General features: G+C 39.3%; 1 long non-coding RNA gene across 1 annotated transcript; it reads left to right on the top strand.

Annotated features, from left to right (window-relative positions):
• Positions 1–6,135: 6,135 nt before the first annotated feature.
• Positions 6,136–23,220, top strand: LOC146500771 (uncharacterized). The gene is made up of 2 exons (XR_014869937.1): positions 6,136–9,629; positions 10,727–23,220. It is a non-coding gene; the product is annotated as an uncharacterized LOC146500771 (long non-coding RNA).
• Positions 23,221–25,970: the final 2,750 nt, after the last annotated feature.

The following is a 25,970-nucleotide window of genomic DNA, read 5'->3' as shown; positions in this document are numbered from 1 at the left end:
ATATTCAGCAAGTTAATCAGTAATGAAAATAACTGGTAGTTTTAGCCCTAATCCAGACATCAGATAAATGTTGGTTTTTGTGGATTATTATAGACCATGAGAAATTAGTAAAGTAGCTCATCAAGTATCACATGATTAGTATATACAAGTGATGTGACTGTCCAAGTTTTGGACACTCCTCTTGCTTCAGAGGTGCAGGCTTCTGCAGTATCATTACCACTTTCTTTGCTTTACTTGGAGGTAAACCTGTTTTCTTTTATAGAGAAATGGGGGCCGATTCTATGTAGAATGCACAAGCCCGTTGGTTCAGAATGATTCACATGTTAACACGATAGTAAGAATGATTCACATGTTAACACGATAGTAAGAATGATTCACATGTTAACACGATAGTAAGAACAATATATTTAAGCATTGAATTAATTAAATAACTAAACCCTTTAAAGCCAAGCATATCGTTTTGATACATGTGTTTTTGTGAGTTTTTGCGACGTCTACATCCTCAGCGTGACTTTTTTTTTACCCTCACAAAATGATATAAATTACATCACACATTTTTAATAACTAAATTGCAAAAATATGGCTTATGTAGCAAATGTGATACAAATTAAAACTCATATATGCAGATTTAAATTTGATATATTTGTTATATATTTTGTCTAAACACTCCATTATCAAAGATTTCTGACAGTTATTTCAGGTTTCAGGTTTTAAAGGGTTAAAGGAATGGGGTGCAGTTTGTAGCACTGTTGCCTCACAGCAAGGAGGTCCTCATTATGTTAAGTTAATTGGTGAGTCTAAATTTTCTGCAGGTGCGAATGTGAGTGGTTGTCTCTCTGTGATAGATTGGTGACTTGCCCAGGGTGTATTCTGCCTCTTACCCAGTGACTGCTGGTATAGCTCAACCATAACTCTGAACTGGATAAGTGGAATATGATGGATGGTTGGAAAAGAAATGTGGAACAGCTAGGCCTGGAATGTGGTGAGTGTGTGGGTGCGAGTAAGTGATGGAGGCATCTGAAAGAAAGTAAAAGAGAAAGCAAACAAACCTAGATTGTACTTGGTGCTTTTTATAGAAACAAGAAGTGCTTAAAAATGGAAAAAGAATATGACTGCCATTATACAGATACAATTTAATGTAATATAAGGTCATATTTTTTAGCTAACTTTGCAGTCAAACCATTGATTTGAGTTCTCACGTGACATGAATGATCATAACATGTAAACCCAGAGGTATTCATCTTTACATTTCACTCTGCCATTCATTCCTTATGACTTTGTGTCCTACCACGGCTGCTGAAGACTACTTACAGTTGTTCCTCTTTACTGCTCAGAGAAGTACATGAAAAGATTCAATTTTTTTTTTTTTAAAGAAATCAAAGGTTTGATTAACCATGGATGTTCATGAAATATTACGGGAAAGTGTGAGTGTGTGTGGGTGCATGTATGTGAACAGGCTCCTATCTGATTATTACCAGTGGGCGTTTCTCATGTGTTCCTTTATGAGAAGAGGTTTTAGATTTCTCTACTTTAATAGATGTTCTGTGCTGATGATCCTCTTTTAGCTCAGTAACCATGACACTCAGACTCTCTGTCTGATATGCGGGATCAGGAACAATACTCCAGATGTTGACTGGAACAGCACATCCATGTTGTTTTTCTCTCAATGACATGTTTTGTTACCCTGAGAATGTCCCGGAAATGCAGCTTGATTCCATATATTTTCACTTATTACTTTTCAGCCTCTGAAAATAATGATTTTGTACAAAAATGGCTGTGACTTCTAAACATTAAATGCAATACTTTTACACAACCCTTTAAATTGAAGCTGAAAGTCTGCACTTCAATCACATATTGATAAACTGATTAAAAGTTCCCTACAGTGATGCTGGCAAAAACCTATGAGCATAAAATGTTAGAGAGGTACTGATGCTTCCCTCCTTCCAGGCTGGTGTAGGTTTAGACCCTGTACTCTAAAACCCACCAAAAATCAGTTGTAACACTAACAGAAACTATGTATTTTATACTGTGTGTCACAGAAAATTAGGTGCAGCATTACTTAATCAGTGCTTCTCCCAAGCCCCTGAGGTATGACAAATAAGACTATATTTGTGTTGTGAGTTTGAAAGGAAACACACAGATAACCTGTGAATAGAGATTCAGTTAGTGGCAGGCCTTTCTACGTGAACTCCGCTGCACTAATTGAGCTGTGAGTTTATTGTAGGGTCTTGTGTGGGAGTTTCTACCAACACAATTTCTAAATTAAACACGTTTTTGTAACGGCAGATAGTAAAAGTACACATTCCTAATTTACTTTTCATCATTTTTAAGCAGTTTTATACTTTCTTGGATAGTCTCATATTTTTGAAGTTTTAAATATGTAACACTTTTAGTCCCTTAACTTCATTTAAACTACCTCAAATTAAACCATTCTACAAAGCTTAACTGGTTTTAGCAAAATTTACCAATTACAATGTAAATTAAAAGCTGAGTGTTTTAAGGCTGTCTTGAGACCTTTTATATGGTTGAAGATTTAATATATTTAACACTGGCAGTTCAAGGATGTACATAACTACATACGGGAAGTTTCAATGTGCTTTTTTTTTCTCAATGTGGGAAGGGATTACATGAAGAGGATGTGGGAGCTATGGAATCTCCGATACCTAACACCTAGACTGACAACAAAAAACCTCAGTGCTCCAACATTTGGAAGAAGGAGCTGCTATCACAACTGAGCTGAGGGGATTGTATCCCACCACAGCCTCTGAAAAGGGTGGTTCTGACTACCTTCCCTCTCTTCGTTACCATCTGACCATAGTTCTCCGGTCCGAATGACATTCCTCTGTCGGCTCTGGGTGTGATGAAGAAAGGGTACAGAAAGCTGTCCATCTTGCTTGTATCTCTCTTCAAGATCAGTGAATCAATGTCTTGTTCACTCCTGGTACACAGCTTGATGTCACCCATGTAGAGGAGGTAGCTGACGCTTTCTCCATAGTCACTAGTTGCTCTGTAGTCACTATCTGTAGCCAGTCTTGTCAGTGATCTCACTGAGGGGGTTCAGGCCTATGCAGAACACCATTGTGGATGGAGCATCTTCTTGGTGGAACCTTGATGGTGGCTTGTGCAATTGGCTTGAAGTTGTCCTCAAGTGTTGTTCGCCACATCCCAATTGAGTTCCCGATGAAGGGTTAGGGCCCTGTTCATGTTGTATAGTTCTAAGCATTACAGGATCCATGGGTGGAACAAAGAGTCGATAAGACTACCGAAGAGTCCATAGGTGCCACATCCTCTTCATGTAACCTCTTCCACTGGGTTTACTTGCATAGTAGCATTCCAATAGCACTCTGTTTTACATCTCTTGCTCACGTATGCCTTCTTTTTCCAGTAGCCCACTTCTCCTCAGTGTGTCCTGGTTGCTCAACACCTGACGCTTGTTAATCCGGGCGGCGTCCAAGCCAGTATGGTTTAGTTATCTCTCTCTCATTCTTATCCGAGGTAGGCTTGGTTAGCATGGGAGGTCTAACCTAGGGACTCTTACTAGACACAGACGCCTTGGTTGGGAGTCGAACCCCCAACCTGAAGAGATTTGCCTAGGCCACAAAACACAAGGAACGAACATTAGACCAGTGGAAATCTGTGCTTTTGTCTGATCAGTCCAAATTTGACACCTTTGGTTGCCGTATATTTGTGTGACTCAGGAAAAGTAAAGGATGATCTCTACATGCATGGTTCCCAATGTGAAACATGGAGGAGGAGGTGTGATGGTGTGCGAGTGCTTTGCTGGTGACACTGTTGGGGATTTATTCAAAATTGAAGGCACACTAAACCAGCATGGTTACCACAGCATCCTGCAACAATATGCCATCCCATCCGGTTTACGTTTAGTTAGACCAGCATTTATTTTTCAACAGGACAATGACCCCAAAAATGCCTCCAGGCTGTGTAAGGGCTATTTGACCAAGAAGTAGAGTGATGGAGTGCTGCGCCAGATGGCCTGGCCTCCACTGTCACCTGACCTAAACCCAGTCAAGGTCTGGGATTGCAAATGGACAAGCAAGTGCTCAGCATCTCTGGGAACTCCTTCAAGACTGTTGGAAAACCATTTCAGGTGACTACCTAATGAAGCTCAGTGAGAGAATGCCAAGAGTGTGCAAAGCAGTAATTAAGGCAAAGGGTGGCTATTTTGAAGAGTCTAAAATATAAAACACGTTTTAAATTTATTTATTTAAATATACATGTAGATACACATACACCAAGCCTACACATAGATACAGAGCTCCAGAGTTCTGGTTTGAACCCTCCCTGTGTGGAGTTTGCATGTTATCCCAACAAAAACAACGTATAGATCCAAACTAGACACTAACCAGCATCTAGTTTGTCAGACTAGTTTAATTTATAATGCTACATCTGTTGCATTTATGCATACATGCTCTTTCATGCTCTTATGCTATTATTAGCTATTCATAAAAATAGAAAAAGAACAACTTTTGTAAAAGAAAATATTTTGAAAAAATGTCAATCTTGACTACTATTAGAAGATATACATTTAGATACAGCTGTGAAATGTCTTCAATAGATAAATACAAATAATAATTGTGATTATTTAATAAAGACAAATTTGTGCATTCAGGTAAAATGAAAAGGCAAATGTCACTCTCACCTGGTGAGTTGGTAACAAATTACATCTAAAGTGACCAAGAGGGAATAATAAGAGTGCATGCACAGAAGAGAATCAGGTATGAGTCACTGTCTGAACTAAGCCCTGAACAGCATCTTGTAGATTTTCACCCACATCACTCAGACGATGGAGTTGCACAACACAAAAACATTTTTTTTAGATTGTTGTTTTCTTTAAAAACAATCTTCCAGCAGCGTAAAAAATAGACATTTTATTATCGTTGTCAGTGGAGTGAAGAAATTAATCATTTTTGTCTTCTTATTTCTGCACACATCTTCTTCTTTTTTTTTATCGTGTGTGTATGTGTGTGTGTCATCTGTCTTTACCACACACACAGATGCAGCCTCTTTTCTGTCCTCATGTGATGCCGGCACTCTCCTCTAGGTTAGTGACAGTGATGAATGCAGAACATGGAACACATTAATGCAGTGAATACTGGTCAATGTCAGGCCTTTCTTCACCGTGTCAAGTTAAACAAACAAGATCAAGCAAAAGCGAATGGTAATTGACCCTCCAGAGATAAGGCCCTTGCGACTGAAGCAGGAGGTCACAGGAATCCCAAGCCATTCTAAAACCTCAGTGTGTGTGTCCACATTTAAAAATATACTGTACTCACTGTCCAAGTGCTCACACTTTGATAAAATGCTGTAGCGTTCTCACCCCTATTACAAAGTGAATTATTACAAGAAGGAGACCTGTGATATATACTTTCTCTGTACAGTGCCTCATCAGCAACAGACTGTCATTGTAATAAGTGGATTTTACTTGTAGGAGATGTCTAAAGCTGTAGTGGGATGTGTTTAAAATGTGGAGCTTCTGACATTTTGATGACACATTCTTGTGAAACCTAACTAATTAGTAGAATTTTGGTTTTGAACTTCTGATTTTATATAATGAACCTTGTATACTTACTGCATGTCCGTCACAGCTAGCAAACATCATTCTGATGCTGTGTAATTGGAAGTGAGTATGATAGAAAAGGAAGAGGGTTACCAGGTGGTGAAAGGCAAACAGCTGATAGAATTTCATATTAATTTATTCATTCATTTTTGTTATTTTCCTATTTTAGTCCTGTTGATAACACTAAAAGAAATCATTGTGGTAAATTTTACTTTTTTTTATTGTTTAATTTGGGAGATTAAGACATCACATCTTATCACACTTTGTAAGTGTGATTGGTAGTTGGGTGAGACCGTATAAGCAAACTGTTATTTCAATGCATACATATTTTTAGGTATTGCACTCGATGTAATTGAAATAAATGTACTAATGTATTACATAGAACTCAATTTTTAAGGAAATTACAGTGTTTAACAAACTTATTAGATCGCCACCCAATTTAAGGTTTATACCACAGCTATAACAATATTAGTAATGACCAAAATCTTTTTTTTTTAATCTTTTTGTTATGATAACTCCATCGGTGCAAGATGTTTTAAAATTAAAAACATTTTTTTTATTATTATCTCTTTTATTGGGACAGCTGTTGAACATAACAGTAGTTTGCCTTTTTACACTTTCTTTGCTATCACATTTTAACTTATAATTGAAAAATAAAGAAGACAGAAAAAGAAGAAAAAAGAAAAGAAGAAGAAAAAAACTAACAAACAAAGAAACAAAAAAAAACTAGGGTTAGGAGGCAGCAGCGCAGGTAGGTTTACGTAGTACTCAGGGTTGTAACATCATATACAAAATCACACCTCATATGCTTAACATAGTCTGTCCATTTAGACCATATTCCGTAGAAGGTATCCCTCTGAAGTTTAAGAGAAAATGACACTTTTTCCATCGTATAGATCTCTTGTACAGAATGTATCCAGTGTTCTATCGTTGGTGGTTCAGGCTTAAGCCATCTTCTCGTAAGAGGCTTTTTACTTGCGGCCAGAAGGATATACAGGAGTCTTCTGTCGTTGGAATTCAGTTTATCCACTGGTACATTGCACAAAAATATGGTCTCAAAAGTTGAAGGAAAAACAAATGAAAAAACATTTTGTAAATGATCATGGATTAGAGACCAATACTGGCGAATAACTTTACAGTCCCAAAAGATGTGGAAATGGTTAGCTCCGTCTCCCCCACATCTCCAACATTTATCACCAAGTCCTCGATATCTTTGTTGAGCAGGGGTAATGAAAAATCTCATAATGCTTTTCCAGCAAAATTCACGCCAAACATTAGACCCAGTGGTAGCCCACTGTATCTTGCATGCGTGAGCCCAACACTTCTCTGTAATTGACAAATTACCCTCCTTTTCCCACTTCGCTTTAATATACAGAGTGCTGTCGTTTTTACACCGCAGGATGCTGTTATATAATTTAGAAATAATTTTACTTTGCGCTTCAGATTTGGTTAGTAATAAGAATGTTTCTACAAATTGTAATTCGTTTAGGTTCACTTTTAAGTTTTGATTAAAATAATTTCTGATCTGTAGATATCTAAAAAAATCATCTGATCCCAAGTCATGTTTACTCCTTAAAGATTCAAAGCTTTGAAATGCACCCTTATGGACAAATGAATAATAATTAGTTATACCTTTTGAAATCCAGTTTTTGAATCTATTATCATATTGATTTGGAGTAAAATCTGAATCATATGCACACCATCTTAAAACCTTAGAGGCATTTTCCAAACCACCAATTTTTATTACTTCTTTCCAAGCAGATATCATTATTTGTAGTATAGGTTTATCTGCCATATGTATTTTATTCTGCAATTTTATGTCCGATATTAAAACTGAAACTGGTATTTCTTTTACTATTGTTCCTTCAACATCTTTCCATCCGGCGGTGTAATTTGGACAACAGAGACAAATCAGTGGTCTTAACTGAGCTGAAATTAAAAACATTTTATCACTAAAACATAATTATTGTTGCTATCCATGTTTTTTCAAATTTACTTTTTTTACAAAAAAAAGCATAAAAACAGTAATCTGACTTCTCAGCGAAGGCCAGTGTGCCCGAAATTTGAGTATGCTGTGGCATGCATAGTTGAAGCATGCGAACAACCACGAATGCAAAAAAGACTCTTCTCCCTGGCCTTGCATGCTTACACCACTGACTCCTTGAGATTTGTATAGGCACACACGCTCAAAGCCATAAGTAAAACGCTAAACCTGACTCCTAATTTCATTGTCACCAAGTTAATAAAGGAGCAATTCATGGGGGGAGATGTGTTGTTCAAGGGTGCCTTCAGGAGGGGGATACATTTTTTAGAAAATAGTACTGTACCTGGGGAAATTAATATCAATATCACAGTCTTCTGGTAAAATGGATGGGTTGTTTGACCATTAAAAGTCTAGAAACGTGCGCCTGACTAATTTGATACTTTCTCCTTGTCTATGACTCACATTTAGTTGCCTCATTTATAACGCCTTCAGGCTTCTACCCTTATGCTGAAGTGCACCTGCTACCTTTCAAAGACTGAATAGAGTGGTTGTTGGTCTGGAAAACTGTGTTGTAAATCTGGGTAGTGTTGTGATTTTGAGCAACAAATGAAAAGGCCATGTACTGAACTTTCAAGCTTTGTCTAAATATCTTGGATGAGCTCAGCTTACAGTAAACTGGGCTGCAGGTTTGCCAGGGCTACTGTGACCTACATAGGTAAGGTAATTGTTGAGGGGCAGGTACAGCCCATGGGAGCCAAAGTCCAGGCTATTCATTTTCTCCCTTCCAAATTAAAAAATGAACTAAAAAAAATCTTTGGTATTGTTGGTAATTACTGATCAGAGATTGATTTTTAGAAGACTTTTGAACTCTTATGTTGCTGGTAGATGTTACGAGCTGGACATGTTACAGGGTAGAGATGGGTGGAATGACGGTTTAATCAGTATTAGGTCTTTTTTTTACTGTTTTATCTGGTTAAACCTTCATTGAAGGTGTCTTAAGTGAGACATTAACATTATCCCTTTTCCTGTTTGGATTATTGCTCTATTATTGTCATATCCATCTACTAATTGACTTGTTTGATATCAACATTGCCAAGTTCAAGTTAAAAGGTCTCTAGCAGGAGTTGTTTTTGGGGGTTTTTTTTAATGTTGAATATCAAATTTCCCCCAAAAGGACTTCAAATGCTTGAAGCACCGACTAACATTTCAGCCAGTGCTGAACGAGATACATATCAACATTAAATATGTTTAAATATTGCACAGTAGGTACATGTGATTGGTTCAAAGAAATGTTACTGCCATGTATTTTATTAAGCTAGACTGCCTGTTGTATTCGTTGCTGGCTTTTAATTTCTACATCTGTCCACACAGCTGGTGTTTTTATTACTATTAATTTATTACTTGGGTTTTGTCTGCCTGGACACTTGCATTTATAGAGTAATAAGGGAATGCATTTAATGCTCCCCTCCTCAGTTGCATTGTGAATTGTGAGCATAAATTGAATTGAAGGCGGTTGATTAAACCATACTGTCCCAGGCTTTTAAGTGTGTTTAATTTCACACCATCTATAAATAAGCCAATTATTTTCTTATGCACACTGTCGGAGTGAAGGCTTCGTGTTTATCTCACGCAATTGTGTATGAAGGCTCTTTCAAACACCATGCATCTCTAGTTCTCTTGTTAATCCACTTCTAATGTTGACTAAGAAACCAACACTGTTTTTTTTGTTTTTACAAAGCTCAGATTATGAGGGAATTGTATTTTGAATGCACTTGAAAGCCAGGGAGTTCTACGCATATTTTTGTTGGGCTTAATCTACAGATTGTTATGTCTTGCCATGTGGGTATTATTCAACACAAACTCCTCAAAAGAACACAAACAGTGAAATTCTCAAGACTGAGTATGTGGGAGGGCTTATCCGAGCGTCTGCTGCCAGTTTTAACACTGGAGGATACTACATGTTGAATAGATTTATGCTTTTTATGCTTTTATTTCTAGTCTATATTGTTTCTCTTGCAGTTGGGGAGAGTCCTGTCTTCATCCTGACAGAAGCCAGAGTGAAATAAAGTAAGCCGCTCTAATCACTTTCAGTCTTAAATGGTCTCAAAAGGAATATAAAATTTTTGTATTTTACTGTTTTTATTTATTTATTGCACATGCACCATGTTTACTTTTTTACTTGACATTTGATGGATGTACTTTTAAGCTAAATGCAAATAGACACAAGACTCAAACTATCCCATTTGGTTTCATAGCTGCTTCAAGAAAATCTCCATTGTTTACACATTCAAATGTCGTTTTGTATAATCATGCATGCCTATTGAAGGACCTAAATGCATTGTAATTAGAAAATAATGGGCCAGTGTTCATGGATGGAAGGTTTCTACTTAACATTTTCCCTCGAAGCAAATGGGCTAAAGTCAAAATCAACCTGGATAGAAGCCCGTCAGACCCCGGTATAAAAGTTGATCTAGCCTGTTAAAAGAGGGGGGACTGTGCATGCAGAGGTGTAATGGCAATCGCGGTCTCTATTAAGGCTAACAGCTCCCATCTCCTTCAAGGTGGTCATTTAGTAGTGCTGCTCATTCAGCCTAATCAATGGTTGAAGCTGCAGCGAACCATTAAATAAAAAAAGAGGCTAGAGATGAGGTGCTTCTGATTGGGGTTAATTGGATGTAATTGGAATTTATACTGTACAGTGGACGACTCATTAAGAACACATTTAAAAATAATGTCATTTGAGCTCAGGTCATTTAACCATTTTTACACTGAAAAAAGTGCAATGCAGGACTTGGGAAAAGTGGCATAGCTGGTGTCCTACTGTGACTTTCTACAGGCTGTATGTGCGCTAAAATGAAAAATGTCACTCATTGATTTCTTTTCAGTTTGCACCTGAACCTTGCACCTTGAATTTCAGATTGAACAGAGTTTAGATTTGTATAGGATAATGTGCTAACACTTCATTTAATTCCCCCCCTTTTTTTTTTTTAGCATTTTTAAGCCCCAGATAAACATTAAACACTTTAAAATCAATTATAATGCAGCTGTAACCAGAAGCTTTCTGTGTGCAGCAATAAGCATATGCTTGTGAATAAACAGATAATCAAACAAAGTCTCATTAAGCTATATTTAATTTAAACTGTGTTTGTTTGTTTTTTCTGCAGTTTTGTCCAAGCTAGCATCCTGTGTTGGACAGCTACTTGAAGCTCTGTGCCATGAGACCAGCTCAGACGGATGGATTTCAGCACTAATCCGTTTGATGTAAGTGAATTTAGGTTCTAATTCATGGGCTTGTGCACTGTATAACAAGCCAGAATCAGCAACACACGGTCCATAAATTCAAGAGGAGAGCAAGAGGGAGAGAGAGACAGAGTGTGGGATGAGAGAAGGGGGTAGAAGAATATGGTGTTTAACTGGAAGGCAGTATGTTTTATCAGTCACTGGCACCATTTAGCTGACAAAAATGAGCAGGCCCAGCTCTGGGAATAGGGCCTAGGCACCGGGTGTTCACCAAATCCTCACAAGAAGAATATCAGCACTTCTCACATGCTGCTGCCTGATATCCACTGCTGTAGCTGAAAACTATCTCCATTGTCCAGTTTGATTGCCTGAATCAAACTGATTTACTGCAAATCCATCTGAGCTTTGATAAATCTATTACAGTTTCATTTCACTGATTTCATTAACGTGAATAAAACCAGCCATGCTTTCTGCATAACTGCCTTTTAATGGCTTGGCCCTGTCACCTGCCTCAGTATTAATCCCTCTGACTTATTGCTCCGCAGAGGGAATGAGTAATGGGTATTTGAATGTGATCAGCACAGTACAATGCAATTAAGGAACCAGTACTGTTCTGTGCCTTTAATCCTGAACTAATTTGAATTGCAGTTTGATAGCACTGTGAATCCTGCATAATTATGTAGGGTGCATATTAAACTCTGTGACAAACCAAAGAGGCCTTTAACTAGCCCTGCCACAAGGAGAGCAGCCAGGAGAGCCACAGTAAGGTAGCCAGCCGGAGCACACTGGAAGTCTCAATTACCACCGTCTTGGATGACAGGTGGAAGCTTAGGGGGATGGGATAGGGGAGGCTTCATTTGAAAATGGTTGACACTGATATCTCTCTTTTTTTTATCCCTAACCTCAACTGTTATGTACAAGTGTCATTTCAGCCTCAAAGAACAGATACATCAAGTGTGAATCAAAGAAAGGTTTGGGTTCGATCAGTGAGGACAAGCCCTGAAGAGACGCTACTTCAAAGTCCATGTGTATTTAACAGTTCTCTTCTGGCAGCTAATTAGGAAAGTTTCAAATTGTTCATTATGGGAGTTCATTTTAGGACATACCTGCAGAGGTAGATACAGTTTGGTAACATCCGACAGAGTGTTTGCACTTGTTTTTGCTTCTGATATATTACTAAAGCCAGATTTAAATTGAGTGCATGAAATATAGACATTTATAACATTTAAATCACACCTGTGTCATTGCAAGACGTGTGGACTAAAAATAAAGTTCTTTAATGGGAACCGAGTTAAATATGTTAGGTTTCTTGTTTTTCATCAAAATGGTCAGAAAGAAAATTCCCATGTATCTCCCTCTGATTTTACTTTAAAGCAAAAGAATTTAAAGGCAGGACATAATTTGACTGTTATTCTCTGGGGAGGGGAAAAAAGAGTTTAAAGACAGTTTAAATCGGCAATAAATGCTTCCATCAGGACTTACCTTATTTTTCGTTCCACAAGTGGTCGGACTCGCATATTTCACACTGCCTTAAAATATTCTTAACAGTGAGTTATTCTGCCTCACACAAGATTGAGCCAGAGAGCAAAGATAAGAGGGATGGAGTGAGAAAGAGAGGCAGAGGGGAGAAGAGGAGGAAGACACAGAGGGGGCTGCTAAATTAAGCCATTGTGACTCAAAATCCTCCTTTAATAAGGTTCATGCTGTCTACAACTTCATCATTTTCTCCTGAATGATAATTACTTTATTCAATCATGTTCAAGGTTTTAGTGAAAGCTAGCATTGATTGATTAACTTCAATTACCATGCTTGCATTTGCATAGATAAAAACTGCTTTTCAATTTGTGAGTGGCACGCGGGTGGAAACCCTGCCTTGATATTTGCATTTCAATGTGAACGGTGAAGGATAAAGGTGGGAGCGGGGTCTGATCACTGCTAAGCCCTTTCTGGTCGGCTGCGCCAGCATCTATTTTTCCATAAACACCCTTTGTTATGATGTTGGTTTGCTCCCTCCACGCAGAGAGAACCAGCAGCGAGCTCTGTTTGCAGGCTGGCTTGTCGGCTCTGTTGGGGGATTAGGCTGCGTCGCACTACAACTCAGTCGAGAGCTTAGGTGAGCGCAGGCTGTGGCAGTGCACTGCTCTCACAACAGTTGTACACCAGGCAGATGAATGGGTGAATGTTGGAAAATTTCACACTCCAAAGAATTGTATATGCTGCATTCTATCTATAGGTTCACCGAGCTAATGAAGATGCACATGTGTAAAGAGCGGGAGGCAGTGGGAGATAATTACAATTATCACATGTCTATATCAATCATCATTAACGAGATTGAAAAACACGCATAAACCCACACAATTTATCTTGACATACTTATTTAACCGTCAAATTATTTTAATTTTCGTAACTTTTTTTTTTTTTGAAGCACCTCATGTGTCATACCAGCCACACAACTACATGCTCATTTACAGATGACAAGATATCCCCTCTCTTGACAACCTGAAATCTTTTGCTTCTTGCCAACTTCAAGTGATAATGGAAAACCCAACAGATACTCGTAATTGAATTATTGTAACGGCAAGGCATGAGCACCTAAGTGTGAAGAAAAAAAATTTTTTTTTTGAAGTCCGTTGCCACTTGATCTCTGTGAGCTAAAATAAAAAAAATAATGAGAGGAGGTGGTTTCGTAATGTATTTCCATTTGTGCTCCAGTCCATGCAAGGAACCGTATAGATATACAGTGAGTCAAATCACAGCTGTGCCACTTATGCATGAGTATTGGGATTACTGTCACCTTTGTCTGCATATTTTTTCTTTGATTAATGTCACCCAAATGCTGTGTCTTCCAATTGAGAACCCAGTTCATTTGCATGATTTTTTGTACATGGTGCAAATTTGGGGATAAATTAGTCAGTCTCCCTATGTTGGCATGGCACTGAGTGATTTTTACAGAAGGAAAAGAGTCTCAGAGCAGTACTCCCAGAGAATTACACCTGTGAGATATGCTAATCATTAACACAGCCATAATGACCTTATTTACCTTCATATAAAAGACAGAAATTAGCATTAGGTGCCCTAAATGAACAGGGAGTTAATAATCAAGGCACTCACTTTTACCCCCCATTTGTTAGCTGGAGAGGCGTCAATATGTTTAGTTGGAGGCAACCATCAGTTGATGCCTTTAAAACGTATTATGGCGCCATCCCCTATTGCTGCCTTGAAGGGGAATTCCCAGATGGTGGGCTATGATTAGGTAGTTCACTTAGCTGTTTAGAATTGAGCATCTGGAAACACAGGTTGAATTAACACCACTGGGTCCCTCATTTTCTCTAAATGAGTGTCATTCAATTAATCTAATTATTAGGCATGCAAAAACTGAAGGACTAATAGATTCCTATTATACCATCATTATCATCTCTTACTCACAAGTGCTTACATTTCCAAGCGGACTCATGTGTTCAGCACCAAAAGAAACAGCCTCGAGCTTTGCTCTTATACCTTCAGCTTACCTACGGACAAGTTTAGAAAATTGACAAACTTAGTTACTTTTTAAATGATCTCATTTGCATTTTGCTTTCTACTGTGCAGCGAGTTTCACTCATTCTCATTTCTAGTCCTTTCGGATGCAGAGGCCCTGCTGGTTTCCACTTTTGTCATGTAATCAGGGCCTGATTTAGACCTAGAACACCAGCTGAATGAAATTAAGATTCTAGTAGGACTGAAAACAAGCAGCACTCTGGGTACTGAGGACCAGGACTGAGAGCCACTTAATTACAGCACTGTATCTGTGACAAAATAAAATGCACCTCAGAGGCATCATTAGCAACAGATACACGGGCAGATCAACGGTATAGGTATGAAACTGAACAAAACAAGTCTTAAAGCGATTACAAGTGAGAAAACTGACGATGACATTAGAGGAGAAATTTCAGAACATCATAGCCGTATCCTATCTGGGACTCCTGTGGCTATTTCTGCTACATTTGTTGCAAACAAAAAGGTTGATCGAGGGGTTTTCTTTTGAACACATTGTCCTTCTGTCACTTCACTCTATTTGACATAATGGACAGGCAGAACAGATGATAGGTGTCAGCTCCTCATCAGCCACCTCCCGATCATGTGATGCAAGCCTAAAATGGCCAATCTCACATCTCTCTTCTCTGTTCCCTCGCTAACTCCCCCTCTCTGGATCCCCTGCTGGCCGGAAGGACCCTCTCCCAAGCCTGGAGTGACTCCTGCTGGGACTAGTGAGCCGCTGGCGAGAAAGGCAGGGGAGGGAAAGAGGAGGAGGTGGTTGAGGGTGTGGGGGTGTTACACAGACCTGGAGAACACTAGCAGTCCCAACCTTACCCATCACCCTCCACCCCATCCCAGACTGCTATCTAGTTCCTGCTGACCCTCCCCCCACACAGACAAGCACTCTCCCTGCTGTTTGTGTGTGTATATGCGTTTATGCACTTCTATTCTAGCGAAAGCATGTGTGACAAAGCGACTGCGTCCTTGTGTGTGCGTCTGTGTTTTCACACAGATGTACTTGCTTGGTTGTGTTAGAATTATTTTTAGTGCGTAGCTTGTGTGCGTGTGGCCGTGTTAGTGAAAGACTGAGTGAGTAAACATGTCCCGGGAAAGGCTGAACATCAAGTGTAAAGAACAATAAATCTACTGCACAGAACTAATCATACAGAGGTAACAATCCACCCAGAGCTGGAGCTAGTCAATTAAATCATCAGCTCATTAGAATAAAACCACTTAAGCTGTAATCAAATAACTTTGAATCCTTAGATCAGCATCTAAAAAAAGAACACTTTCTATTTTCTGTTTCTTTTCCTCTCCAACTAATATCCAGTTTTCTCAGTTTCCATGAGATTTTTTTTGTCATTTGCCACACTTCACACACACACCCCTCCAACAGGCCCTGTACCAGCCGCACTCCAGTCTAGCCCTGTCTGCAATGCAAACACCCCAGCAACTTAATTCACAAAGAACAGATACCAATTTCTTCTCAGCAAGAGATATATCAAGGATGTTAAACAAAGCAAACAGCTGCATCGAATTCTGATGGCGCAAAGCTAAGCCTTCAATTTGAGCCTTCTCTCAGGAAAAAAAGCAGAATTTAGCTTCAAATATATTCCTGGTAGAAAAGAGAGCGTATTGTGTTATCATGAGAGTCTGTTTACCTAGTGAATCTACATATGGCTATCTAATATCTTTGTGCCATTGAGCAGGTTGGAAGCTGGAGTCCCAGGGGTTTCAAGGCTGGGATTATGCATGGCGGGGGTTGAACTATTGCCCCTGTGTGATTGAAAGACCTCCACCAGCTTAGGCCCTGTTTATTGTACATTTGCATTGCTCAGTTCCACGAGGCTGCTGGGAACTATCAGTGGCCAGGCAGCTCATATCTGGGCTTCTGTAATTCGGTTTCCTGCGGATCCCCCTCATGCCTTCCAGCAAGCAGGAGGCGCTGGGGGCTTATAGGCAATCATTTAGTCTGATTGACCAGGATATTCTCCGATCAATATCTCGTACCAGGCCCCACACGGTGAGAAAAAACAAATCAAGTGTTTGCGTATTTCAAGCCAGTATTTACACTGGCATTCAGGATTCAATACCAAAACACTTCTCCTTAATTTTGATTAACAAGAGGAAGGCTGCTTTGACTGTGTCATGCTTTCCAAATGAAGAAATGTAAGATTAGCGATGTTGTGAGGCAACTTTAAGATGCACGGTATGTTTTGTGTCAGTAAGTTGGATTCTGAGTCATCTCTTGCCAATGAAGTGAAGATCTATTAATAAAGATAATTGCGTTTGGATCCATGCCCTGAAGTGGTCAACTATGCAATTTCACTAATTCATCCTGGAGAAAGGTTGACCTTAAGAAATGTAATTACACACACACCTCAGTTACATCGGGAACCCAAGAGGTCTGCAAAACGTTTACTGGTGAAGAAGGTATAATTACCAGAAAACAATTAGCCCATTACTGTGGCAGTTGGAAGAAGAGTTTTTTTTTTCTGGTGCATCTTCTGGCTTTAAGCAAACAATTTATTATGAAAATCCTGTTGCTAAATTACATGTTATCTGTACTAAAGCAAGAGTAAAGATTGTTTGACTTGTTAATTTCTCTCTTTTTCCCCCTTAGGTCTTACTTCTCTCTTAAATAGTGAAAATTGAGTTATTAAAATTTGTGAGAAACTCAATGCACCTGCCTATCTTTAAGGTATACAGTGGGGACCAGCATTAGTTCTACATGGCCACGTGGAATTAAGTGGTTTAGAGTAGCCTGGTATAAACACAAATCATTTATGAATTTTAATAGGCCCACCCATGCCTCATAACTATGCATGACTTCATACTTTCATAATTGACAGGAAATATGATCTAGGCCAAGGGTCGCCTATTAGAATGACTTTTCATTTAATTTTTTGACAGCCCAATACACAAATACAGGGTGGATTTCTTGAGCATATTCATGTAGTGCACAGGAACCTTTCTGGTGAAGTCTAGCAGCAAACCCCTGAGGTCAGGACCACCTCTCTTATAATTACGTACTACTACATTTTGTAGTAGTACAGCATATCTCCCTTTGAGTTGCACAATGCTGTTGTTCAAGTGGAAATTCGGCTTGTTCGTTAAAGTGGTTGAAAGCATATCTCACAAAGCTAAAATGTACATTAGATATACAGATCATTTCCGCTGGCAGGTATGCTGTGCACTCTGATGTCGACCATGCAGACTGAGCAAATATAAAATGTTGCCTTTCGCTCAAGTTCAGCTGTAGCTGTAGGCCCTCGCTCTTCTTCCACACCTACCCTGACCAGGACTGTTCTGTGGCAGCGAGGTGTTCATATACAATGGAACAATATGCCGTGGGAGGTCGAGGAATGTGGGCTCTATCACCCCCCTTTTAGCACAAGCTAAAACTCATTGTATCCCTTAGATGTAAATCTACACCTCTGGGCTATAAAAGTGCTACAAAGAAGCTTCTTGACTGTGTAAATTAACATTCATCCCACTCGCAATTAAGCAGACAGACTGACATTGTAGCTCCTACATGGCAGCAACACTGGGGGCTTTGTTGACATGGCGTCTGGATAGAGGAAAAACCAGAGGAAAATATTTTCAACTGAGTCATCGACTGGACATTGGGATCTGGAGACTAGAGTTTGAGTGCAAAACAAGATGCTGTAATTCTGCTTTTGCTCTCTCGTAGGATGCTATTGCGCCATTATTAAAGTCATCTTCACACCAACAGAAGCACCTTTGGTGCTGACATGCGAAGTGTACAGCACAGTTTGTTATTTTCTCCGCACTGCTGATCACCTTTAGATGGTATTTCAAACATTTTTTCTCTGCTGGAAAGATAAAACAAGCTAATCTCAGTGAGCACATGTATCCATAGTTAGAAATTACATGGAAACCAAATTAGTCTCTAATAACTCTGCAACAGATGGTGCTTGCTCTTCTTACCGAAAGTTAAGAATAAGCACAGAGATGCAGTAGTGCAACATGAAGCTAATAAATTAATCTAAATGACCAAAGACAAAAATAAATTCCCCCTAGATAAATCTATTCAAAACACACACACAAACATGCACACACACAAAATTTATATCCAGTTAACACTGGATATAAGAACACATTGCTGAAAGCATGAATACATTACCATCTGCTGCTTTTAATCCCAGACAGTTACAGTAGTGCCATGTTTTGGTAAAAGGATATCATTAATCATGGGTATAATCAGATGACATCAGGTCATGGCCCACTAAGTGTGTTTTCCTCATTATGGTAATATGGAGGAGAGGGGTAAGTTTCCGCTCCTTTTTTTTCTACTTTGACACTTCTTTTCATGACAACCCTCTCCTCGTGGAGGAGGAAGGAAAACATTAGCAGCCGTCTGCTTCAGTCACTATAATCTGATAAACAGCAATTTTAGCTGATGCTACAAAGAGCTAACAAGCGCAGATTTATTGTGTTAAGACTATTTCAATTTAGTATATGATCTCTAAACATGGAGGTATCAAAGAAGTCGTTTTCGTATCAGATCTTAATTCAAGCCAACTTCAACTTATGAATAGACCGAAAGCTTCTCTGTGGCAGTAGAAAATAAACCCTGAGGCTATTTACTGTCTCCTTGATATATGAAGTTTGTGGTTTTGATTGTGTGTGATTATGTTCTGGGAGAATGACCTTTAGTGGCAACCGTATTGTAATGTAATGAGGATGTGTCAGTCGGCGGGGGTACAGTGATGAGACGAGGCCAGGCAACTGGCGTTTAGAGCATCGATCCACCGGCACCACGAGTGTAGAGGAGAATCTGAAATATTCCAGCGCCTCCCTCGCCCAGGGTGTGGGATCTCTTTGAGCTGGTCTCAAGTACTTTGAGGCATCCTCTGAAACAAGGCTGATGTATACGACCAAACCAGTAGGTGATGAACTAAAGATATTCCTGAATAATACATGATTAGAGTAAATCTACTTCTAGAAATCACAGACACAGGCAAAAAAGTGATCTCGCTGCACCTCCTTGATTTTTAGTTTACACTATAAAACCACAAATCTGATTCTGTGCTGCTAGGAATATGACAATGTTATGTCATACTAATCATGATTAATGTGGAAAAGACAGTTGGAGTGGAGGTGAAAGGAAAGGAGGTGCAGATTGATATGGTGATGAATTCTCTTACCTCCACCTTCTCATTAACTCTTGCCTGGGTAATATGACCTGGGAGAGATTTCCTCCTCCTACTTCAGCCCTGACACTGACTCTCTAAGCCCTTCTTGGTAAGCCCTATCTCATAAAGTACAATTAACTGGGCCAATCAGACAGGCTTAAAGTCACTCCTAGTGCCTTAACTCCTAATTAACCAAAATACATCATCAGCAATAAATCAGCCCCATGGATTTCAATCATAATTAAAGTAATTCGTAATGTTGTAATTTGCTCTGACTTTTTCTTCAAGGACTACTTAGTCTGATTTGGGCTAATAGGAATTAAAATCAATATTTTTTAGTCAGGCTTGGTTTTTCTTTAAAAAAAAGAAAAAGGAGTACAACATACAAGTACAAGATATCTGATTTAGAGTTGAATGTGAATATTTGGTTGAATGTGATCTGAGCATGTACTGGATAGTTTATCTCTGGGGTTTGAGCCTTAACTATGGAAGCAGAGCACCAGTAAAACATTAATCACCAAAGTATTATGGCTGATATCCTTGGACAGCACATTAATTCAGGTGGCTATTAGGCTGCCTTGCAGCAAACCTTCGAAAAAGGTCTACATTGAAATTCAGTTGACAGTGTGTAGAAAGTAACTATGGCGTTACTGCATTAAAAAAAATAGGAAAAACAAATTATAGGTGTGAATATAACCAATATTTTAAGTATGTTTAGTGGAGCAGATTTTAAAAAAATAATGTGGACTTCAGTGGGCTGTAGGTTTAATCATTCCTGACTGGCACAACAGTCTTCCCTGTATTCCTTGTCAACAGAGACAGCCACTCTACCTGTAGATGGAAAATACAAAAAAAAAAAAAAGCTGAAGAAACACCAATTAGAATGGTTCGCTCTCCTGCACTCCCTCAGAAAAGCCTGGCTCCGCTAAAGGTCAGCCTGAAATTTGAATGACAGGGCCAAAGTCTTTTACTCATAATTTTTGTGTTTGCAATAGATTTCGGAGCAATTCACAGCCTTAAAGGCCTTAAGTGGAACAGCAATTAATTGTAATGAATAATCTGACAAATCTGGTTGACATATGGCCGCTAATACTCCTCCTTTCTAGAGGGAGCAGTGGAGGGATTAGATTACCTCAAATGAAATCTGGGAGCACTGTGCCATCTGCATGTACAGGGTGAGGCAGCGCACGTAAAACAGGACGTGGGTGGAACCAGGGTCTGCTCCCTGCCGCTCGAGTTCCCTCAGCCTCACCGGCAACTGATTTGGGAATTGAGCCTCTTTCCCCCCCCCCCCCCCCCCCCCCCCCCTCATCTTATTGAACCAGCTGCCTCTCATGAAATAAAACGCAATAATGCTGCGGCGTTGCCAAAATCGAACACACTGAGAAAAGTAAACAAACATGACAGAAGTGATAAGTGTTGTGCAAACATATAAACAACACCGCCGTGTCAAGCCATCTGAGCACAAGGAAGCCATAACTTTATTAAAAGTATGATGAATTTCCATGAACCCCACACACACATACACACATCTGTTTGTTACTAAACTTATAAAGCTACACAAAGTATCTTGTATTTTGTTGCTTTAGGACATGAAAGAGGTAATTAATGAGCGGCTGGTTTAGCAGTGATAGAAAGCCATGAAAAGCATGGACAGTGATGGGAAAGCTATTCAGGTAATTTGCTTAAGTGAAACAAGTAAACCCACACTATAAAAATACTTCATCACAAGGAAAAAGTTCTGCATTAGCTAACTTCATTTAAGCAAAACAATAGAAATAAATTTAAATATAAAGTAGTTTTACAGTAGTTTGTGAATTGGTGCAGGTGGAGTAGATTACAATTTAATCTGTACTTGTTATATGAATGTACTCAGTTACTTTCAAACATGGAATGAGGTAATTCTAGCCTTTGGCAAAGGGCTGCTACAGTTAGGGTCATTAATGCCTATTTAATAACCTATTTACAAAGTCTTTTAAATGGTGCCAGAAAAAGTAAGAATAGCCCAGTCCTCAGCACTGGGAAACAATGTATTCCTGGGAGTGTGCTGCTGTATCAACAGAGCTGATACGTGTAATGGCGTCATTCTGTAAACTCCTGCTAAAAGCCTGATAAAGAGGCAACGGCTATTAACAGCCAGCTGACATAAGCATGGATCAGCACATTCGTTTAAAGAAGGAAAACACTCTTCTCACAATATACTTCAGCCTCTACTATTTCTTTGTCTTGCATGTAGTCTTGAGACCCCTGATTATAAAGTCACAGCAATATTTGTATTTGATAAATGCCTTTATACCTCCCTTGGACCTTAAAGGACTAGTTCAACATTCATACTGCTAAGTTTTTTTTTCTTGACCATGTGCTCCAGCTGGCCTCAGTCTTTTCTGTTGATAAGCACGTTTTGCCTGTGAAGAGCAATGGCATAATCTGACTAAATTCTCATGGTGCATCTTTTGACTTGCTTTTCTGTCTTTGCCTCCATCTTCATGTTTATTCATTGTTATGAGTTACTTTCTATTCTGTTTTCTTAAATTTAAACAAATATGGTCAGTTATTGGCGTGAAATGATTTTCATTTGTCCCTGTAGTGGTCCACAGAACAACTTAAAATTTTACTTAGCTTTTTGAGGATTTTTTGTGTAGTGTAACCAGGAACAATCAGTCATAGTGTTAAAACTTGTGTACTGAGTGAATAGTGAGTCATTTTTTGTCTCACTTGCAAGTTGTAATGAACAAAAATGATACTTTTGACATGTTTTAGCACAACTCTAGACCCACTTAAAATATTTGAAATGTTTTAGACAATTTTTAAAGGTGGGGGGTGTTTGAAGCAATTCATAGAAAGTCATTGCCCAGTGGAGGTTTTGCGTTTGCTCACATTGTCCTAACCAGCATCAATGTGACATAAACTCGCCTAGAAAACACGGAATAATAATTTTATACAAAGGCAGTGGGTGTCAGCTCAGATTATCAGTCACCACTTGCAGCTTTATTATCATCGCTTTAGCCAAAATGTAACTTTGATACAGAACACTGGATTGGCTCAATTAACTCCACCTGACAGAGAAGGAAAAACAACAATACATAATTACCCTTTTCTTCTTATAAAATGCATTCTGAGCGGAGAGTTCAGGAGCCAGGTCTCATATTTAATTGCAGGAATTGAATAAAGAACGTTTTTCTGTGAGGTGCTGGTGTGTGGCTAGCATAATTGCCAGGGAACAGGTCTTAATTTAAACCGGGGGGTAATTATCATGCAGAGCATACCCACCCAGAATGTTTGCATAACTATCACAAGCGTTTTCATAAATGATGCTTTAATTAGTCTTAATTAGAATTTGTTTAAGTCAGCAGGGAATGCAGGGCCCGTGAAATGATGTATGTAATAAGCATCAGGGCCCGCTCTGTTTTTTTCCTTACTTGGGGAATAGAGCTGACAAAATCACATCACATTAAATTGATTCAGTCAGAATTAAAATTCTTATGGTATTAATTAAATGAGGGAAGATCTCATTAGCAGGCTGTGTGGTGAGGGAGAGACCCTCTCTGCCAGCAGATGTGACGGTGTCAGAGCTGCTGTACATGCTCGCCATTAGGGCCCCCAGACAAGGAAAAAGTGAGGGAGGAGAGAGGAGGGAAGGAAGGAGGAGAAAGAAGGAGAGGAGAGATACGCTGAGAATGATGGAAAACAGAAGAAGAATAAAAAAAGTGGAATGCAGACAATAGAGGAAGAAGGGGAGGGGGGAAGAAAGAATAAGTGAGAATAAGAGAATGAGAAAAGGAGCGAGAGTCAGTGCATGTCTGTTGCTCTGGGAGAGGAGGAGGAGGGGAGAGAGAGAGAGGTGGCAGCGTATTAATGGGTTGAAGGCTCCTCACCATCTATAGCTTTATTTAGCTTCATTTGGTCTATTTGGCTGGAGGAATTCAATAAGAGAAGAGCTAATGACTTGACCAGATACCCTGTTATCAGCACTGATGAGACACCCTCTCTGCTTGACTCTTTATACAGCTACAGTGGTCTAATAGGCCTCTGGAAGATTGCTACCCAGAGTACAGTACAGACCTTCCCCCAGGAAATATAGAACATGATTTTGCCTCAGGGATCTTTGCTTGGCTGTTACAGGGCTCACCTGATCCTTTTGAATTACTATTGACACACTTCTTAAGGTACTAAACTGCAGAATAATCCTCCAATTCAAGGGTGTTACTCCACAGAGGATTTCCTTTTTTATCCTGTTGTGTTTTCAGGGTTGGGGTATTCATCCCTCGAGTAGCACGCAGTATCATCAGGTCAGCAGATAGTGATGGGGATGCTAAGCAGCAGACACATTGTTGGATGCCTGCAGCAGCTGTCGGTTTGAGTAAACTCCAATTTTAGCTGTGTAACATCTATCATAGGTAGACAGCAGATATACCATATAGAGTGTCAGGATACAGTATGCCTTAATGTCTGTGAAGCAGAGACTTTTTATTGACAATAAAGTCAAAAATTCTGAAAGAAATCACTTCATATCCAAAACGGGTCAGTAAAACACCTAAGGCCTACAGTATATGAGGCAGGAATTGTAAACAGTGGAAACACTGCCCTGTATAGAATCCAATGAAAATGATAATGGAGGAAACAATGGCCTCAGGCAATGTAGCAGCAACCTACCACTGCCAGTGTTACAAGGCATCACTTTCTCTTTATTAGGAGTAAGCATGACTGTTAGTAGGTCCTGCATAAATATTTGGGGTAAATACACAGTATATCATTTTTCGTCACACTTGAATTGCATTATGATTTCCATGCAGACTCAGGTGAACTGGGGTCAGGGGACTAAATTAAGTGGGTCCTGGAAGCAGCTGCAATGGTTTCTCTCTTTAACCATGCTTGGCTGGTTAAGCTATCAAAAGCCGCTTGTACATGCATCATAAAAAACACTGTGTCTGTGTTTAAAATGGTATTAAAATGCTGTTGACCCTTAAAATTAGAAAGGGAAACGTGCAACTCTTTGCATGGCAATTATTTCATGTCCATCTAGAGCACAGTAGACTAGAAACGTATGACAGAGGCCTCTTGAAAATTTATTGACAGACCGGCACAGAAGTGAGGATTCATTTATGACAATGGGGCGTGATGACATCACACCATAAAAGCCCTGTGTAGGGTCAGATGGCATACGCCACACCGGTTTGAGTCTTTGTGTTTGCTATGCATGAATATATAAGAGGTGGAGTGGGTTAGTAGCTGACATTGCTTTCCTGTGATGTATTGTGACATCCACCGCGATGCTCTTTTTTTAATGCACAGGCTGTAGGATCACGTGAGCAACTGCAGTTCAAAATGGTACGACTTGGAGGTCCTTATAAAGCAAGTTTCTGTGGAGAAATTGCAGAAATTTTCCTTGTAACAAAGAGCTACTTTAACCAAAAGCTCGTTTACTGTTTTTTTTTTCTCCCACTGGGATAATAATTGCCAGCTTACATTAGAAAAATCTCCTAAACTAGCTGTCAGCAGTAGCATAAATAATTTCTTTTTTCATGGCTGAATCTAGACTTTAGTGTTGTGAAATTTCTGAACTGTTTACCACAGTGTTTCTCGAGGGGAAACTGCTGCACCTCTTTAATATCTCTGGTTGCATTGGGCCATTGTGGGCAATGTTGCGAATGAGTAAGCAGGATTTGAAAATGTTGGAGTAACTGGCATTTCAAAGGATTTGATAAATTTCCTTCCTTGTTCTCATTTCAATAGATTAGAAAAAAAATTCTGAATTTCATTTGCATGACATGTGGCTGTATCACATTATATACAGTAGTGCTACCATGAAGGGAGATTTGCATTGCCTCTTTCAGATTCCATGGTGATATACATGTTGATTGATATACATGTTGATGAGCTTTAAAAACACATAACAAGCTTTGTAAGCCTGTGAGTGTGTCAGTTACTGTTCCCAGTATGTCCAAACTAAATGCTAAAACTGTAAGCACGGGCTATTATGATAATTTGGCTTACTTATAATAATTAGCTGTTGTATATTCATTAGCCTTTTAATTGGTTAACTCTGGGGACCGCCAACAACTCCAGTCAGTCAAATACACTAATGATACATGCACATACATGAACACACATACATACACACCCTACCAGAAAGACCTTGCTGGAGTAACCTCCTCCTGAACTTTTATAGAGCACTCTCCCTCCAATCTTACTCCAGCTTTCAATACAGCTGTCAGTTTTGGGCAAAAAAGAAAGCTTTAACTGTGAATTTGCAGCTTTGTCCTCAGTGAGAGCAAGTACCTGTGACATCTGCACTGACATGTTGGAGATTATCCTCCATGTGATTGTCAGACAAATTGGGGGTCAGCAGCGTTGCAGACAGGGGAGCGTGGCAAGGGACACAGAGGAAATGTTCAATCACGGGCCAGCCCATTCGGGAGCCTCCCTTTTCAGCCTCTCCAGCCTATGGTTCATCTCTCTTTTTCACACTCACGCTCTCTCTTTCTCTGCCCAC

Source organism: Neolamprologus multifasciatus, chromosome 16 (genome assembly GCF_963576455.1).
Source record: "Neolamprologus multifasciatus chromosome 16, fNeoMul1.2, whole genome shotgun sequence".
NCBI classification, from domain to species: Eukaryota; Metazoa; Chordata; class Actinopteri; order Cichliformes; family Cichlidae; genus Neolamprologus; species Neolamprologus multifasciatus.
Note: the sequence above shows the minus strand (reverse complement) of the source record. Positions and strands in the feature narration are given on the sequence as shown.